General features: G+C 42.6%; 1 protein-coding gene across 8 annotated transcripts in view; it reads right to left on the minus strand.

Moving 5' to 3' along the window:
* Nucleotides 1–17,763, minus strand: part of FAT3 (FAT atypical cadherin 3) — a 529,225-nt gene that overhangs the window by 456,764 nt on the left and 54,698 nt on the right. For all 8 annotated transcript variants that reach the window (XM_072993570.2, XM_072993569.2, XM_072993567.2 and 5 more), the window contains exon 2: nt 16,190–16,313. The gene's annotated coding sequence lies outside the window, so the exon portion shown is untranslated. The remainder of the gene's footprint in view (nt 1–16,189; nt 16,314–17,763) is intronic.

Here is a 17,763-nt window from a genome sequence, read left to right on the forward strand (position 1 = left end):
CAGGTAGGTGAACATTTCACAGACTAATCAGAGTTTGGAAAATCTCTTTTTTTTCTATCTCTCTCTCACTCCTCCACCCTGCTTTTTTTTCTTTCTGTCTGAAAATTACAAAAATAAAATAAAATAAATCCACAGCTGGCTATCCGGTTTGAGAGTTGAAGTCCAAAACAAAAAGGAAGCTTTTCAAATTTTGAAACTAACTCACAGATTCCACAAATTGCTGTAGCCTCCAAGTACAGTGGTGCCTCGCATTACGACGTTAATTCGTTCCAGCGAAATTGCTGTAGAATGAAAACATTGTGAAGCGAAATTAAAAAGCCCATAGAAACGCATTGAAACCCGATTAATGCATTCCTATGGGCTTGAAACTCACTGTCCAGCGAAGATCCTCCATAGCGCGGCCATTTTCCCTGCCCATGCAGCGAGGAATCTGTCCCAGAAAACAGTGGGGAGCCATTTTTTTTACCCGGTGGCCATTTTGAAACTGCCTATCAACTGGCTGAAAATCGTCGTTTTGCGAGAATCGGTTCCCAAAGCAGGGAACCGATCATCGCAAAGTGAAATTCCCCCATAGGAAACACCGTTTTGTGATCGCAAAAACTTCGTCGTAATGCAATTTCGTCGTAAAACAGAGTGCTCGTCTTGCAAGGCACTACTGTATGTTGAAACAGAAATACAGCAGACCTAGCTAGCTAAAGAAAAAGCCGTAGAGCAGGGGTCCCCAATCCCCAGTCCGCAGCCCGGTGCCGGTCCGTGGCCTGGGTTGGACTGGGCCATGGAGACAGATCTCCCACCCACTCCTGCACATGATCTCCCCTGCACAGCCCCTTCGCAATGTGTGTGTGTGTGCACATCCCCATGCCCCCGCCCTTTTGTGCACATGCATGTGAATGTGTGCACACCTGTGCAAGAACCCCCACTGCTTAGCACATGCATGTGAATGCATGCACGCCTGCGTGAGTGCCCCTTGCCCCTTTGTGCATGTGCCTTTTCCACACATGCGGACCCCATCCTCCCCCAACTGGTCCACGGTGTCAAAAAGGCTGGGGACCACTGCCATAGAGAATTCTCCAAGAAGCAGTTGCCAACAGAGCTGAAAGAAAACTAAGTGGTACTATGTTCTCACTAGGGAACCTAACATTCTGATTTCTTGCACTAGAAATCCTTTAATTCTCCACTTAGGCATTTCTACCTGACAGGCACACATCTTAATGTAACTCAGCTGGGGAAACTGCCTCAGCGAGAAGGCTTTTTGAGATTTACCTAGGTCTACCTCCACCCGAACCTCCTGTTCCTGCCCCAGAACACATTTCTTCTCTACACAAACTATGAAAAAGGGGGTTTTCCCCAATGAATCTGTTAAATCATTAAAGTAATTAAAGTATGCAAATAAACCTTAAATCCTGAAGAAATCCGTAAGCTTAGTTTCAAAGATGTTTGTATAAAATAATGTTTTAGCTGTAGAGCTCAGAGGACTTTTCAATCTCTGTTTTCACTATGCCTCCGCATTTAAAGAATGGTGTATTGTGATCATTTCCTTGCTACTGACATGAACTAGCTAGAAAAAAAGTATCAGGAAGACAGAAAGAGAAACCGAGACTGACACAACAATTTTCCATTGAAAATGGAAGATTGCTTCCTTCTCTTAAAAATAATTGCCAAAAAGAGATAGTGAGAAGCATCACGTTCCATTTCGTGATATTTTATTGTTCCTTGCAAACTATGCACAGGACTATACAGATTAAGGAAGTCTTATAGAAAAATGCAGAAGGAAATCTGAATTAAAAGGATTAGTTTTTTAAAAAAAATAAAAAGCTCAATTCCCAAGGTCTGTGACTTAATCTGATTAATAATATAATAATGGGAAGTTCTCATTAAAATAAGTGTAACTTAAGTGATTCATAAGAATGTTTAAATGGCAAAATGCCATTTCTAGAAGGCTTGTGAACTGTTGGCTGGCATGTGATAAGTCTTTAAAACAGTACGAGCCAGCTATTCCTTACTACAGATCCTCCAATCTGCAGAGAGAGAGAGAGAGAGAGAGAGGTGCATTCTAGACTGCATTCCAGTGGTGCCTCGCTTAACGATTGCCTCGCTTAATGAGGAAATCACTTGACAATTAGGTTTTTGCGATTGCAAAAGCGATTGCAAAACGATGTTTTAAATGGGCTTTGTTGGCTTCCTGACGATCAGTTCCCTGCTCTGGGAACCAATTTTCGCATTACGGCGATCTGAAAACAGCTGATCGTTGGGCGTCAAAACGGCCGCCGGTTGTACAAAATGGCCCCCCGCTGTTTTCAATGTGTTTCAATTGGGTTTTTTATTTCGCTTAACGAGGATTTCATTCTACAGAGATTTCGCTGGAACGGATTATCCTCGTTAAGCGAGGCACCACTGTAAAGCAGGGGTGGCTTCAGGAACCAGAGTAGGTATGTCGAATTACCTACTATTCCTGTCATCACAGGCAGGCAGCCAGTGCTGTCTCAAGGCCAGAGTAGACCTCACAGATGACATATATCACTCCAGTTGAGATCCTCTTAGTGTTCCAGAGATGCAGCTCTGGAAGATCTTTGTGCCTGGAAAATCAGAAGAGTACGAAGCCCATGTTTATCTCCAAATAAGGAATCACAGAATAAAGCAAACTTACAAATTTATATGCTACAGGAAATGTAAAAAGTGTCTGCTATGAGAATTAGATGTTTCCAGCATTTAAGGAATTTCTTGCTCTAATGCTGGGGTCTCTGTAATGGATATGTTCACCTCCAGTTCCTGCTTCAGCTTCTCACCTTCTCCACTAACTTCCCTTCAAAGGAAGGATGGAAAGAGCAGTAACTAGATGTAATAACCACACATATGGTTAATAAGGTGGCCAACTCAGAACTATTTTCAGTCACCTATGACCATGAATAAATAAGCAGCTTTAGATAGGCATGTGAAAATCTGTAAAACCCAAAGCTACTGAGGTTCTCCAATTCTATATCAAAGATTGTCCCAAGACGATCAAAGTAGCATCTACATCAAACTGCAAGCTTTGTCTTTCCCCCACAAAAACGTGTATACATTTTTGCATATATATTTTTCAGAATCTGTACATTATTTTTAATAAATGTATGAACAGACTATTGTTTAATGTCTGACCTGGAGAGATGCAGATGGATAAATTCTAGCCAACATCAAACAGTAATTAATTTATTAAGCGCCCTTACCTTCTCAGGCACTGGAAATAAGAGCAGTCAATCATTTACACTCTCCTTATGTGCAATGGCTAAGAAAACCAGACCACCTTGTTTGGGCTAACTGTAAGACCTAGATCTACAAATTCACTTGCCAGGATACCTTGAAAAAAATCAGCCTGGCCTCTTGGAAAAATGCAATTCCAGAAGTTTACCAGCTTTTTACTGCATCTCAGTTACAGCTGGTGATTTCGAAAAGCTGTCACCATTCACCTTCAAGCCCATCTTTGCAACCCTAAGGGCTAGAAACTTAGTGTCTGGTTTTTTTTTTTCAGATGAAAATGAAGATGTACAGAAGGCTGAATACAGAAGTCAGAGTAGAATTTTACTGCTTTCAAAACCCTGACACTTTAAAATATGAACCGTCTAGCAAGTGAGTATTATTTCTGAATACGTGACTGGATCCTAATTCACCTAACTCTGACTCTAAGCAATGACAAATGAGCGCGGGGAACCATCCGACAGTGCAGAGTGATACAAAATCTGTCACACAATTTTTCTGAAACTACACAAGCTCCTACGGTCAGCCCAGTTTGGTTTCCTATGTTTGAATTACAGGGCGAGGCCAAATATTCTACCATAGCTTTTAGATGTATTAGAATATGAATACCCTCTGGAAAATCAAGAGAAAGCCAGAAATTTATACAAGGTGAAGCAATGGAAATGCAGAGGGTCTGAGCCCACTGCTGGAATAAACCAGCAGAGGGATCATTTCTTTTGGATTTGGGCTAAAGTCATGTGGACTTTAACACAAATTCAAAATATTTCTGCTGGTGTGGGCAGCCTCTCAGCTGATCTTTACTCAACATCATGGCTTCCTGCTGCTTTAAAATTTGGGTACAGTATTCCCCTGTTACCTTGGCACTGGTTACCACATCTGGTTACCACAACGTTGTATTGAAAATAAATTGCTGCTTCCACCTTCTTTAGGTCACCAAATCTGAAAGTGTGGCCCGACAAGACAGAGAAGGGCTGACAGCATTACAGTATGAGGAAGAGTGTCTCTTTCCATGCCTGCATTAATTGAGAAGGCGTCACAGGCTAACATCCCATTGGTGTCATTTTCTTTTTCATGGTCAACATTAAAGAAATAGTTTTGCTTATGTTATTACACCTTTCGGGTGTTTTTGTACAAGGTATGATAACCAACCACATAGGCATTTTATATCATTTTTTTAATAAAATGCAAAGGTATTACAAAGTTATTACAACCATCTCTGTGAGATAAATTTATTGCTAGATCTATATCCCAGCCTCAGATTAAATGGCTGTATATGGTTGCAAATCTTCCTTTCATTACAATTCAAATGCTAAAATATCTAGGGGACTTTATAGCCGAAATAACTGCTGCATGCGTTTTTGGGGACTATTTCCCTCCACAGCATGTCGATGTATGTATCCTGATGATGTCCATGTCCATTATCAATGACTTCTTTTCAAACTAGGAGAAAGTAACAAGTGAACTACCATAAGGTTCAATCCTGGCCCAGTAGCTCTTCAACATTTTGATGAATTAACTTGGATAACGGAGTTCAGGGGAATACTTCTCAAATTTGCAGCTGACACAGAATTGGATAAAATACAGTGGTGCCTCGCTTGATGACGTTAATTCATTCCAGTGAAATCGCTGTAGAGCGAAAACGTCGTAAAGCGAAATAAAAAAGCCCACTGAAACGCATTGAAAACCATTCAATACGTTCCAATGGGCCGAATAACTCACAGTCCAGCGAAGATCCTCCATAGGGGTGGCCATTTCCGGTGCCTGTATAGCGAGGAATCCGTCCAAAAACACAGCGGGGAGCCATTTTGAAAAGCCGGCAGCCATTTTGAAAACCCAACGATCAGCTGTTTTGATCATCGTAATGCGAAGAATCTGTTCCCGAAGCAGGGAACCGATCGTTGTAAAGCGGATTTTGCCCATTAAAACATCATTTTGAGATCGCAATTGCAAAAACATCATCGTGAAGCGGATTCGTTATATGGGATAATCGTTAAGCAGGGCACAACTGTACCTAATACTTTGGAGGACAGGAACAAACCTTTTTAAAAAAAGACCTTGATAGGCTGAAAACAGCAGAACGAAATGTAACAGGTAAAAGTGCAAAGTTCTACACCGGGGGGGGGGGACAAATGCAGTTACAAAATGGAGGATACTTGGCTCAGTAACACTGTGAGCAAGAAGAATCTTGGAATTATAGATCACAAGCTGAATATGAACCAAGAGTGTGATGTGGCGGCAAAAAAAGGTGAATGCTATTTTAGGCAGCATTAACAGAAGTACAGTCTCCAAACCGTGTGAAGGATTAGTCCCTTTCTCTTCAGCACTGGTTGTGCCTCATCTAGAGTACGTACTGTGTTCAGTTCTGGACATGGCACTTTAAGAAAGATGCCAAAAACTTCAAAGCAGGGCAACAAGGATGATCAGGGCACTGGAAACCAAGCCCTGCAAGGAAAGGCTGAAAGGACTTAAGAAAAGAAGACTGAGGGGAAATTTGATAGCACTTTTCAAAATACCTGAAAGACAGTTACACAGAGGAGGGGCAGGATCCGATCTCAACCATCCCAGAATGCACTGAGCATGGGGCTGGACTTAATCGCCTCACAGGCCCCTTCTAACTCAATTATTATATGATTCTGTGTACATCAAGGAGAATATTTTCCCTGTTAAAAGATAGTCTCAAAATGGTGGTGTCTTATATTTATAAATCGATCCCACCCAAGTACAGAATGATTTGTGAAACCAAAACAACAGGGACGGAAAGCTTTCTTCCAGTCACAGATTCTTGGCCTGCATGCTCCATGTTGAAATTACATTTTTAACTGCCGCTTCCTCTGAAGCAGCAGCCAAGATCTCCATTCTTCTCTATTAAGCCTAGAAAACCTTTTGCATACACTTCAGAGGCCAACGTTATAATAGCTCCAAACTGCTGAATTAATTCAATTAATTCCTCTTTCCTTTTTTGTGTCACTCAAAGAGACTTCTGTGAGTTTTCTGGCTAAATTTAAAACTATCTCAAAAAAAAAAAAATACACCGGAGATTTGCTTATGAAGGGTTTGCTCTAGCAATAAGAAGCTAAAGGTATTTTTGCATTCCTCAGGGCAGGCTCAGCATTTCATAAAATTAAAGTCCTGCATCCCAGCATTAAGAGTTAAATCAGGGTGTCAAAAGACACAGGAATGTGGTCAAAAATAGCATTTTCCCCCCTCCTCTACCATTAAGCATCATGTGTTTCCATGTTATGACACAGAGGAGCCCCAGCTTCAGCAGGCTGTCTTCTCACCATCAAGAAGATGTTTTGCCTGGAAATAAAGGGCAAATTGTCATTCCTAAAAGCCTCCAGAAAGAAGCAGTTTATGTTTTTAAATAGGTCACGGGGACCCTGCAGTGTTCAATACATACAGAAATAATACCCATTTTTCAAAAGTGAAAGGGTACTGCCAGCAACTTCATAGAGGACATTTTATTTCATTTTATTTCATATTCAATCTGGGAGACTCCTAAGACTCCCAGAGGATCCCAAGCAAGGAATGCTGGCTTCCAGACCTGCCGAAATTCTCTGCCCCAATTATAAAATCATGCTGTACGTCTTTCCACCCAACTTTGGCGATTGCTGGAAAGCCTGCAAAAAACAACAACACTCTGCTGCATTATCAAAGTACAGAATGAAAACGGAGGGGAAAGGAGGCTCCCCCTAAATTTCTTTCATGTTTAGCAATAGCTCCATGTTAACTCATGACTGGAAAAGGGGAAATCTGTTTCTTTTGATTTTTCTCATACAGTGGTGCCTCGCATAGCAATCGCTCCATATAGCGACGAAATTGCTCTGCAATGGACTTTTTGCCATCACAAAAGCAATCGCTTTGCGATGGTCCCTATGGGGGAAATTCGCTTTGCGATGATCGCAGGGAAGCGATGATCGCAAAGCCCCCATTCCACCCAGCTGATTGGTGGTTTCAAAATGGCCGCCGGGTAAACAAAATGGCCGCCCGCTGTTTTCAGGCACTGATACCTCAACTTTAGAGGCACCAAAAATGGCGGTGCTATGGAGGATCTTGCCTTAAAGGTGAGCTTTTAGCCCATAGGAACGCATTAATCATGTTTTAATGCGTTTCTATGGGCTTTTTATTTTCGCTTAGCGATGTTATCACTTAGCAGCGATTTTTTCTTCACGGATTAACATCGCTAAGTGAGGCACCACTGTATTGTGATTTTTGAACTTCACGTTCTCTTTGTTGCAAACATGGAAAAAAAGAAAAGAAAAAGAAAACATGACAAAAAAATCAGGAAATATTGTTAAACCCTTCAAAAATGAACTGGAAAAATGTAATTTATTTACACCCACTAAATTCAAAGAATCAGGCATTCCCAGAATGGAAAGAACGATACTTTTATCAGAGAATAGAAAATCCCAGAAATAGCAAACTTGATTTAGCCTAACACAGTTGAACGTCTGTCAAAACTGAACTCAGGTTGTGAAGACAGTCTCGGCTAAGGAGACGGCTAGAGTGCGCTTGGAGAAAGAAACCGACGGATTATAGTAAAATAGCTGTCAGGATCGCAACTAACCGTTACCTGGCCAAGGTAAAGGCTGCTAGAAGATCTTACCTCGCTGACCGGATAAGCGAAGCTTCCAACCAGCAGGCGGAACTTTTCTGTATAGTTCGCGATCTATCCAGAATTGGTCAGGGTGAAGGGCCTCCCACTAGCATCTCACCTGACCAATTTGCAGCGTTTTTTAAATCCAAAGTGGAGGCCATCCGCCGTGACCTTTCTCCTTTTTTAAATACAATGGATCGAGCAGAGATGTCCAGCGCTCCGTCCTGCCCGGTTATTCTCGACTCCTTTCAGCCTGTAACACCAGATTTGGTAGGCAAGGCGCTTGATCGCTGTCGGGCCACCACCTCTTCTCTCGACCCTTGCCCGGCCTGGCTAATCAAAGCAGCCAGGCCGGTAACAACTGAATGGGCCACTGCAATAATTAATGGGTCTCTCCAGGAGGGCAAGGTCCCCCTCGCCCTCAAGGAGACACTCATTAGGCCCATTAGAGCCTCGTGGCGCAGTGGTTAAAACGCTGTACTGCAGCTAAAACTGTGCTCACGACCTGGGGTTCAAATCCCAGGTAGCCGGCTCAAGGTTGACTCAGCCTTCCATCCTTCTGAGGTCGGTAAAATGAGTACCCAGCTTGCTGGGGGGGCAATGTGTAGCCTTTATAATTAAAATTGTAAACCGCCCGGAGAGTGCTTGTAGCGCTATGGGGCGGTATATAAATCCAATAAATAAATAAATAAATAAATTAGGAAGAAACCAAATTTGGCGGCGGATGAAATTGGCAATTATAGGCCCGTCGCCAATGTTTCCTTCCTCAGCAAAGTGGTTGAGAGGGTGGTGGCAGATCAGCTTCAGGCGCTCTTGGACGAAACCAATGCTCTGGACCCATTTCAGTCGGGCTTCAGGCCGCGCTATGGTACAGAGACGGCACTGGTCGCACTGTTGGATGACCTGTTGAGGGAGGCCGATGGGGGCAACATGTCCTTGTTGGTCCTCCTCGACATCTCAGCTGCCTTTGATACCGTCGACCACAGTATCCTCCTGGGGAGGCTCTCCGAGTTGGGAGTCGGTGGCCTGGCACTTGCCTGGCTCCGCTCCTTCCTGGAGGACCGCCCCCAGAGAGTACAGCTTGGGGAGAGGGTCTCGGCCCCGTGGAATCTCAATTGTGGGGTTCCACAAGGGTCGATCATCTCCCCAATGCTGTTTAATATCTATATGAGGCCGCTGGGCGGGGTCATCAGGGGGTGTGGGGCATCGTGTCATCAGTATGCTGATGACACACAGCTCTACATCTCCTTTACACCAACTTCAGTGGATGCCGTCCGGTCCCTCCAGCGCTGCCTGGACACTGTACTGGAATGGATGCAGTCAAATGGATTGAGGCTGAACCCGGACAAGACGGAGGTCTTGAGGGTGGGCGGCCCTTCCGTCAGCGGCATAGGTGACTCCCTCTCCTTTGGGGGGACGACCCTTGCCGCAAAGAGTGAGGTCCGCAGCTTGGGAATACATCTGGACCCGGCGCTTACCATGGAAACCCAGGTGGCGTCCGTGGTCCGCTCTGCCTATTTTCATCTATGGTGGATTGCCCAGCTGCGACCATATCTTGATCGGGGGGCCCTCACTACTCTAGTCCATGCGCTCGTAATCTCGAGATTAGACCATTGTAATGCACTCTACGTGGGGCTGCCTTTGAGGCTGACGCGGAAACTTCAGATGGTCCAGAATGCAGCAGCCAGGCTCCTTAGTGGGGTGAGAAAACACCAGCATATCTCCCCCACCCTGGCTGCTTTGCACTGGTTGCCCATCCGTTTCCGCATTGACTTCAAAGTGCTTATGATCACTTATAAAGCCCTAAACGGTTTGGGACCTCAATATTTGGCAGATCGTCTTCTCCCACCCAGATCTACCCGGATCACCCGATATAGCCAGCAGGGGCGGCTGAGGGGTCTGACGCCGAGAGAGGCCCAGAAGGAAAAAACAAGAAACCGGGCCTTCTCGGCGGTGGCCCCTCGGCTGTGGAATGCCCTCCCAACAGAAATTCGGCTGGCACCCTCGCTGGGTGTTTTTAAAAGCCAGTTAAAAACTTGGTTATTCAAGAAGGCCTTCCCTCCAGTCAATTAAGTCTTTTTCTCTGTTTCTCTCTCTCTTTTTTTGGCTATTCCATCTTGGTAATCCTCTCTTTAAATTAATTGTTTTAAATTGAAATATGTAATTTTATGATTTTATATATTTTTATACTGTTTTGTTTTATTTTGTAAGCCGCCCCGAGTAGACATGGTCTAGAGGGGCGGGGTAAAAATCAAATAAATAAATAAATAAATAAATACAGTTTAACCACTGCATCATGAGGCTCTTAAGATGGCAGGCTGCCATTAAGCATGGGCATTTGTTTTGGTTTGGACTCTAAATCCCAGAATTCTCCATTCTAGGAGTTCGGCTTGCTCACCTGGAGGAAGACTGGCCTCCTTGCCTAGGACAGGCTGAGCTCAGCCTTCATTTTCTGTTGAAAAAGGAAGCTTCCCTCAGTAGTTGCTCGGAATTCCAGTACAGTTGTGCCTCGCAGGAAAAAAAATCTCACAAGACAAATGGTTTTGGCAACTCCCATCTCTGTGAGCAGCAGCTGCGGCACTATCACCAGGAGTCCTATAAAGTTGTACTTCCACAGATTCTATCCAGTTACCCCCTCAGCAGTCTACAAAACCAAGGCAACTTTAGAATTGCACCTTTAAACTTTAATTGCAGATTATATATTACACAGAACTCGTTCTCATCATCAGCAAAAACTCTGTGCAACTTTCAAGGTTTTACAGTGGGAGAGACGTCTATGTTGGCTTGGGCATGGTGTGAGAATGGCTGACGGTCGGATTCCAAAAGATCTCCTGTATGGAGAATTAGTGCAAGGAAAGCGCCCCAGAGGGAGACCACAGCTGCGATACAAGGAGATGTGCAAGCGGGATCCGAAGGCCTTAGGAATGGACCTCAACTGATGGGCAACCCTGATGTCTGAGCGTTCAGCCTGGAAGCAGGCGGTGCAGCATGGCCTCTCCCAATTTGAAGAGACCCTTGTCCAGCAGGCTGAGGCCAAGAGGCAGTCCCAAAACCAGCAAAATCAGGGAGCTGGACAGGGGACAGATTGTATTTGTCTTCAATGTGGAAGAGATTGTCACTCTTGAATTGGCCTTCTCAGCCACACCAGACGCTGTTCCAAGACCTCTGTTCAGAGCACGTTACCATAGTCTCTCGAGACTGAAGGATGCCTACCTAGTCGCAGAGAGCACTGTACTGGTCTAACGGCACACACCCTTCTATGTATTTTACAATTCTTACTGCTTAGGGCCATCAAGGCAACAACAACATATAGGAAGCAAATTAATAGAGGCACATGGTGTCTCACTCGTACAGACCAATGAGGCAGACTACGGTATAATAATGCTAATTCCAGGTTTCTCGTTTGGCATGATGACAGGGAGGGGACACCAGAGAGAAACTCGATTCCTCAAGTAAATCTGGTTTGCGATTCTCCTTTAATTGTCTGCTCTCTATACTTCACATTCATTTTACACAGCAGAGAGGAAATCAATGGGCTTCATTTTTAAGAGGGATTGCTCCCCCTCCCCCTTGCCTTCTTTAGCACTCAGTGCCACAAACTCTATTAACATTATGTCAAGGAACATCAAAGATATTTGCAGATCAATCAAGCCAACAAGAAAAACCCACTCTTCCCCTTAAAGTGAACTCAAACCCAGGCTGGCTGGCAAAATCTGAGAGCCTTCAAATATCTCAAGAGAGCCAGCTTTGCAAATTCGTGCTAGCTAAAATCCTCTTGTTCGGCAGGAACAATAAAAAGCACTGTCACTGAAGCCCTACTTTTTATTTCACATATGCTTCTGTGTGCAGGTCAAGTGTAGACAGGCAGAGAAGGAGTCAGGTTCATCTGAATTCAGGTCACTGTGTGTGTGTGTGAGGGAGAGGCAGGGAACACCCTCCAACCATGCATTAGTGAATTAACCAACTGTGTCTGGATGTGTGGTCCCTCCTTCCTCCTCCTTGCCTCCCTGCTTCAATATTCTGAATCATTTTGTAGCTGCGCCCAGTGTAGCTGCTGACCCCCAAGTCCAATATGAATCTCTTCTAATTCACCTACTTCAAAGTTCTGAATTATTCAGCTAATGCGCTCCAAGCAAAGGCTATTTAAGATACGGCTATTTTTCCACCCTGGAGAATGCAGGGGCCAAGGGAGACACACTTTACATTCCATTCCAGCCTCCTCACATAAAAGACTCTATAATCAACGTCTTTTGAGTCTTAATCTTGTTTGGAAGGAGAAAGAGGGGGGAAAATGAGAGGGGAGAAACCAGGAATAGACAGAACGAGAGAGACCTTTTTTTTCTTAAAAAGCAGAAAAAGAACACAAAACATTAATGATATCAGAGCTAACTCAACTGTACGGTAATGCAAGTTTCTCATGCAAAACACACACCATCTCTTTCTTTCGAAGAGTAAAGTGGTAGACCGAATGCTTTGCACTTGTAAAAGGGGGAAGGTTTAGCACTATTTCTAAATTATTCTCAACAAGATGGCAATCAGTACCATTCTGAAACTTATAGCAATGTGGCATCACAGCATGCCTGGGGAAATATGTCAAATATTAATCCGAAGTGGGGCCAGGAGGAGAGCTATGACTGCAAAGAAGTCAGCTGATAGGAAGGAAAACAGAACTACAAGTGGCAAGATCAAGGGGCAAGTTATTGTCAGCTAGCGATACAACCTTCACAATCAAAAGATGGATGTTCAGGCACATTAGTTAACTTTACAGTAATCAAGGCCATTGTATCTAAGGTTGAGAGGCAAAATGTTAATCGAAGCCTTGATCACCTACATGTCTAGCTTCTGAGATTGGCTAGATATCACCCAAAACCCATAAAATCATAGAACTGTGGAATTGAAACAGAGTCGAAACCTGTGTTACTGGATGCTAGCCATTGTTTGCTTGTTTGTTACGACAGATTTCAATATGATGGACTTTCCAAGCCTCATAAGAAGCTTGCGCCCGACACAAAAAGCAAACCACACTCTTCCTTGCTTTGGCTTTCCACAAAATGGCTATAACTATTCGATAAAATGTGATTAGCTTTACGAAGCCAAGCACACAAAACAGCCACGACAGAAGGAGAGAGCAATTGCTTACAACACCAACAAAGCATGGAATACTTCCACTTTAATCGTTCATGCAACAAGATGGCGGTGGGCATGCAATTTTGCACATTTCCACAAATTCACAAAAATCGGCCACACAACCGTGCACATTCTCTCCGAGAATTGCCCAAAGCAAATAAGCTTCCCTTCCTACAACAAAGAGTATTGGGGTCTGAGTATTGGCTTCTTTGTTTAGTGTGAGGATGGACGAGGTCAAAATTTGCATCTCTAGCTGTGACTTATGAAGCTTGAATTTGGTCATGCCATCTTCCGAGCAACTGCTGCCTGACGAAACTGCTGTCAAAAACAAGCAAACATTCTCCACAGTGTTCTTTATTTCATAGAGACCCTTCACGGACTGAGATGAATTTTCTTTGCCTCCTGAAAGGGGTGAAGGAGAGGGGGACTAGCATATCCCACTTCTTTGCTTACTTAACCCACATTTGTAACACTCAAAGAGAGATAGTAATTTTGCCATTGTAAGTGGCAAAGAAGGCATTTTAGCATTACCCATATCTGTGCTCTATGCCTCTCAAAATCAGATTCTGTTTCTCAGCTTGTCCCTTTTCGACAACTTCTGTGTGTGAGGGGCACTTTGTCAAACACCGGATTTCCCTCACAAAAGGAGCACACAGGGCTTTTCTTCAAGTTATGCATCCTGAATTTGATAGCATGACAACAGTGCTCACAGAATTCTCTAGGAGAAATAAACCCTCAGAGATATCCTTTTATAGACTCAGCAACAGCTGCCGTATAGTCAGAAATATGCCACTATATATACATAGGGCTATATATTGTCATTTTCACCCAGGAGAAGAGGCCTTGATGCCAACAGATGCTAATTCTGTTCCACATCATTCCATTGCTTTAATATGTGTGAACACATATGCCTCGTGAGATCTCTGGGCAAAATTTTCTGGCAACTAAATGTCACTGAGAAAAATTAATCAGATTTAAGATCCCAACTGCCTAGAGTGCATCCGGGGGGAGGAAATATAGTCTTATTCATCCTTCTAAGCTTCTGAGCTTATCCCATCCGGTCTTCTCACCCCATCCTCATGCAACAGGAAGTCTCAACAACAAGTTATAGTCACATTCAGAGGCTCTATCTATCATTTTTACATCATCAATTGAACTGCCATGGCCTACATAAAGAATACTGTGACATACAATTTAGTACGAATGCTTGCAATTTTCTCTCAGAAACCCTAAGTTCAGTTTACTGTTTGACATTCACAGACCCTAACTATAATTTCAGGGTACTCTCTCTCTCTCTCTCTCTCTCTGTGCGTGTGTGTGTGCGCGTGCGTGTGCACGCAGACACGCGCACACACACACACGCGCGCGCACGCACACACACACACACACACACACACACACACACAAAAATAACCTTTTTGAGCCATCTCTCTCTATCCATCCATCCGTGCGTGCGTGCGTGCGTGCGTGCGTGCGTACGTACGTACGTACATACATATGTGGCTCAAAAAGCTAATTTGTAACCTTTAGCAGCTTTTGGAGGGGGTGATTTTGCTATGTTTTGAGGCTCTACCAGCATGCCCTTTCCCTCCATCTCACTGGTTTTGCACTTGATATTGTAAAGGGATTTTTTTCAGTGAAAAAAGGGGGAAAAGATTTTTGGAAGTTAATTAATGTAACTGCCCAGGTTCATGGATGGGTAGCTGCTCACCCGAGTTACTGTCAAGGCCTACTGCACAAAATCCTGAAAGACACAGTTTGGTAACGCTATGTATGGTTCACAGATAATTTTCTGTCAGGAACCATAAGCTTCTCACACACACAGTTCCCAGAAATAATGGCTACTACACGAGCAGAACACAAATTCTGAGCAAATAAAGTGTTCTAGGACTCTCCACATTCATCCTGAAGTTCTGCTTGAAGTACAAATTTTGGTTCTAAATTCAAAATTCAGCTCTGACTGTTATTTTTCACACTGTGAGGGGTTAACTGCCCTTCAAACATACATACAAGGCTTTTTAAAGAAATCTAACAGCCTCCATACTAGCAATAAGCTGGTATTTTTATACAAATACTAGGTTTGTGACTTAAGGAACACAGCAAGAAAATTGTTACCCTGTCTGATCTGCGTGAATAATTTTGTCCCTTTCCCCGTAAAAAAAAATGTTGGTTCTGTCATGTCTCAGCATGATAAAGCCTTTGTTTTCATCCCTCTGATAGTCTGTCTGTACACTGTAAGAATTTTTATCTCTGTCCAATGCCAGACACATAGGAAAAAAAAGACATTTAATATTGTGATTTAAAAAACAACAGAAGCAGCTTCAAAATTATGCACAAGCTTTTAAGTATGCATGTTACCATTTTTCAGATGTTCAAGAGTCAAGCGGCATTCTCAGTTTTTAGGGGTAATGGTGAGGCCAAAGACACTTGGCCACAACTCCATACGATCTTATAAGACATTACTGACTCTTACCCAATGATAACTTGAACACCTCAACCTTTTAATCATAATTATCCCCTTAGAACTGAGGAGCCGGAAGGGACTCTATAGATCATGAAGTCCAGCCCCTGTCAGGAAGGCACAGTGAGGAATCGAACTCTCAACCTCTTGCTCCGCGGTCAGAGACCTAAACCACTGAGCTAGTTGTGGAAGATTCTGAAAATTTGATAGAACAAAATGTAAGTCATTAAACTTTCAGAATTTTACTCTGTTCTTCCTCAAAGGATCATGGAAGATTTCCTGTTTTATCCTCACAAGAGTCCTATGGTCATCTAAGAGGGAAGGTAACTAACAGCTCCTAGTAACTCAGTTTTACAGTTTAATAAAGATTTTGACTTAATGCAGTGGTAGTCAACATTGGGTACTCAAATGCAAGAGTTAGGTGATACCTTTATTGAACCACTAAAAAAATCACACAAATTGCAATTTTTCATGGGTAAATCCCATTTCTTCAGGCTGTATATCACCTTTTTATAGATAGTGCAGAAAAAAATTATCCCAAAAATTCATGGCAAATGTCCACGCCAAGTCTGCTGGTCAGGTTGCAAAGTCAGCTGGGAGTCATAGTCTCAATCATCCTCCCTTGTGAGTGTGGTTGGAATTTTCCATCCTAGACCCCAAAAGAAGAACAATTCAGAGACATAGCAGCCTCTATTGAAGTTATAATATAGATTATTCACCGGGTAGAAAGGAGTCAATTATAGTTAAATAAGTGAAATTAATAGTTGTACCTGGTGAATAGATGTTTCTTCAGTTTGTAGTCACCTCAAAAGTCCTCATGGCCGATACTGGGTACTCAAGACACTCCAAACTGTTTCTCATATATATGATTCATATTCAACATATATTATCCACCTGGAAAAAAATCATCCAATTAAAGAAATTTGGGTACATTAACAAAATGACTTGAAATCAATTAATTGCATTTATTTAAAGTTCAGCAGGATTCAAACAATTTGGTTTGAAAAAAAATGAACCAATGTTCCTTTTAGATAGTGCATTTAAATGTTATGGTTCACTCTGTTTAAGAGAGAAGACCTTATGCCCAGGGGAGAAAAAAAGGGGGCAACTTTAATATAGCATAATGATGAAAATAGTATTTGTGATTTTTTTGTTGTTGTTTTTGGTTTAAAAAGAACGGCACCTCGACACATCAGAACACCCCAGTGAAAAACTATAAAAGTTTTTAAACATATGCACAAGAGCAGAAAGACCAGCACCTTTTCCCAGTAGAAGCATTCACAAAAAACACTTTGTGCAAAATAATATTTTCATAAGATGCTTACCAAAAGAGTTCAGAAATGCAAAAAAAAACAAACAAACAAACAAAAAACAAAACAAAACAGAGAAGCTCTCATAATTTCACCTTATGGTGAGAAAAAGACTGAACTTTTTTTGTTCTTATGTGCAAGAACATATAGTAGGTGAACATAAATCCTAATTCAACACCACAACCACAGCTGAATACACAAGGATTCAATGTCAGAGCTTACAGCTAAGATGCAGACACCTCAGATAGGTAAATGTGTCAGTTTCACTTTCTACCACATTTTATTTTAAAAAACAAAAAAAAAATCCTCAAGATGCTCTCCCTGTTAAATACACAAAGGAAATTTGGGAATTCTATACAATTCTCATTTTCAAAAAAAAAAAAAAAAAAAAAAAAAAAAAAAAAAACAAACAAAAAAAAAAGAATGAAATGAAGTTCACCCATCTCCTGAAAAGGACAAAAGCTGATCTCACAGCCATAAATACTCAATTCCCAAACAAACTGCACCAGAGCACAGAGTGCTACTCCTGTCCTCTGAAGATGCCGGCCACAGAGACTGGCGAAACGTTAGGAAGAACAACCTTCAGAACATGGCCAAAGAGCCCGAAAACCCCACAGCAACCATGAAATGAAGTTCTTTGCCACCATTACTGTCATTACACCTTCCATGGCAACCTAACACTGCACTAGATTATGTAAAGATTCCAGATACACTGATATTGGTTTATTTCTAGGATTTTTTTGCTCTCAGGCGGCACTTGTCACCAGTTTTAGCCTAGATTTTTCCCTCACATGAAATGCCATGAATTGCACCTCAGTCTTTTGTCAGGCAAAGGCTACGCTGCACCATTAAGATATAGCTTCCCATTTTCAACATAAAACACAGAGACATAGTGGTGGAACCACAACGTAACTAACTGACTGAGATCTGTTCCCCACTTGGTTTATAAAGACATACTTCTATGCCGCCCTGTTTATGTATTGCTGGATTGGCATCAGTGCTGTTTACAGTCTCCACACGCTTAGGCTATTTTA

Source organism: Pogona vitticeps, chromosome 3 (genome assembly GCF_051106095.1).
Source record: "Pogona vitticeps strain Pit_001003342236 chromosome 3, PviZW2.1, whole genome shotgun sequence".
Lineage (NCBI taxonomy): Eukaryota > Metazoa > Chordata > Lepidosauria > Squamata > Agamidae > Pogona > Pogona vitticeps.